A 3,062-nucleotide genomic window follows, 5' to 3' on the forward strand; every position below is an offset into this window, starting at 1 on the left:
ATACTCCGAAGGGGCAGCCCGTATACTTGAACTGTAATAGCCTGTGGGCAAAATTGTGAATGAAGTAAATGCGCTAAGCTTTCTTTTGTTCAACCTCGTTGTGATTGCTTCTTGTGATTGCAATTTTTCTCCCTCTATTCTCTCTTGCTCTCTTGCACTCTGATTACAAGCTTCCGCGATCGGCAAGTGAGCTGACTAGTAGGCTTGCGGCGGTGAGGAATGACTGTCGCACCGCGCTGGCCTATTGAAGAAAATAGGCCTGTCACAAGTGGTACCAGAGCCCGTTCTCGTGTTGGGGAAGGGACTCCGGAGTTGATGTTGACAGACACACCGACAGGCTGCGATTTGTGAGCAAGACATCGTGGCGCCTTATTAAAACTTGCACAACACCAAAGGCAAGACAGTTGCCGAAGCTGAGGAGATGGGTTCACCTCGGGGCCAAGAAGAGTTGGCTGCAACTGTTAACAAGTTGGTGGAAGAAGTGACTTCGCATGAGGAAGCGATTTCACGTGCATGTGAATCATTCAATGAACTAAATGATATGGTGGCGAGCCTGCAAGAGCAGGTAACCTTATTAATAGGGCAGGTCACTTCGTTGACGACTATAATGGCCGATTTGCAAACTAAAGTAGGGGAGCTTCAGTTAAAGAATAGTACGTTGTAGCGGACGGTGACCCTAAATGGTAGAAATGGTGAGAGGCCATCAAGGATTGATGTGTCAAGACCCGCAAAATTCAATGGTTCTCGTGACAGCAAGGCCATTGAGAACTTCTTGTTCCAAGTAGAAGACTACTTGGATATCTAGAATGTGACCCTTGAAGATCTGAGGATTAAGGCTGCAACGGCCTTACTTGATGAAGATGCTATCGCTTGGTGGAGACGGAAGCGCAATGACATGGAGAGGGGTCAATGTGTGATAGACACCTTTGATGACTTCAAAATGGAGTTGCGCAACTACTTCATGCCAAGAAATGCTCAAAGACAGGCATACCGGATGGTTCGTGAGCTCAAACACTCGGGTTCGTTACAAGAATATATCAGAACGTTCCAGAAGCTTATGCTGGAGTTACCCAACATGCCAGAAGACGACATGCTCAACTGGTTCATTGTGGGACTTCAGCCATGGGCATAGTCTGAAGTGGAAAGGAGCAACCCCCGTATTTTGGAAGATGCATATATGGAGGTCGAGCGCTTAGTTGACACTCAGCGTAAGCCTTTTACCTCATCAACCAAAGTCGGAAAGAAGTCTGACCACGGAGGCAAGAAGGGTGAGCAACGCAATAATAACGATGAGGCGTCGACACACCAACAATCTGAAAAGAAACGGAACTTCACAAAGCATAACAACAGCAACAAGGGTGCGATTGTGACATGTTGGTTCTGCGGTGATAGACATATCGCCAGGCAGTGCCCAAAGCGCCTCGTAAAGGACGACGGGCAAACCAATGCTGCATAGAAAGAATGCAGTGATACTGAATGCAGTGATACTAAAGCGATGCAACCAAGGATGGGGGCCATGTGATCGATTAACGCAACTAGAAGTTGCATGGCTAAGGACATGCAGGTCAGTAAGGAACTTATGTACGTAAAAGTCATTATGAATGAAAAGCCTACTTCAGCAATGATAGACTCCGGGGCCACACATAACTTTGTCTCGCGAGAAGAGGCAGAGCGGTTGGGCTTGAAAACTGGGCCAAAGCAGAGGACCATCAAAACAGTAAACTCTGAGGACAAGTCCATCCTTGGTGAAGCAAGAGATGTAGCTACTCAAGTGGGGAGTTGGGTCAACAAAGCCAACTTCTATGTGGTGCCCCTGGACGATTTCAAGGTGATTCTGGGTATGGAGTTTCTGCGAAGCCAGAATGTTATGATGCTGCCAAAGTTTAACACGTTGACGATCATGGGGTCAGACTTGTCCCACACAGTGTAGTGCCTTATGCAGAAAGGCAAGTCTTCAGTGTTATCGACAATGCAACTAAAGAAGGGTGTCAAGCATGGGGAGCAAACATTCTTAGTTGCAGTGCGTGCAGATGAAGGGAAAGTACAAGCAGCAGTGCCACCGACCCTAGCCCCACTATTGGAGGAGTTTTAGGGGTGATGCCTCCAGAATTGCCAAAGCATCTTCCGCCAAGACGTGAGGTCGACCACAAGATTGAGTTGACCTCGGGAGCAAAGCCTCCCATAATGGTTCCATACCGTATGAGGCCAGTTGAACTGAAGGAGCTGCGCAAGCAGCTAGACGAGATGTTGGACGCAAGCAATATTTGTTCATCAAAAGCCCCATTTGGTGCCCCGGACCTTTTCCAGATGAAACATGATGGCTCCAAACGATTATGTGTGGATTATCGTGCTTTGAACAAGGTCACGGTGAAGAACAAGTACCTATTGTCACAGATAGCGGACTTGTTCGATCAGCTAGGCAGTGCCCGTATCTTTTTCAAGCTAGATCTGTGAATCGGGTTACTGGCAAGTGAGGATTGCTGAGGGTGATGAGCCGAAGACAACTTGTGTCACCCGCTATGGTGCGTACAAAATTCTAGTAATGTCATTCAGGTTGACAAATACTCCAGCCACGTTCACGACTTTAAGGAACCAGATCTTCTAGCCTTACTTATACAAGTTTGTGGTAGTCTACCAGGATGATATCGTGATCTACAACGGCAACATGAAGGAACATGTTGGGCACTTACAAACAGTGTTTCAGGTGCTGAAGGAGAATGACCTCTGTGTCAAATAAGAAAAGTGTCTCTCTGGGCAGGAGGAGATCAGTTTTCTTGGCCACATTGTGGGGCGTGGTGTGCTGCGTATGGATGGACAGAAAATAAGGGTCATCCAGAAATGGGTTCCGCCAAGCAAAGTGCCAGAATTATGGTCACTCCTCGGTTTGGCAAACTATTATCGGCATTTTATCGAAGGATATTCTCTCATTGTTGTGCCCCTCACAGATTTGTTAAAAAAGAATCGGGTATGACTTTGGACAAGAGCATGCCAAGATGCCTTCGATGGCTTGAAGAAAGCCTTAGTGATGGAGTCAGTGCTGCGACAGCCTGATCATTCGAGAC

The sequence above is a fragment of the Nuphar pumila genome, chromosome 5, assembly GCF_984573655.1.
Source record: "Nuphar pumila chromosome 5, dmNupPumi1.hap1.1, whole genome shotgun sequence".
NCBI classification, from domain to species: Eukaryota; Viridiplantae; Streptophyta; class Magnoliopsida; order Nymphaeales; family Nymphaeaceae; genus Nuphar; species Nuphar pumila.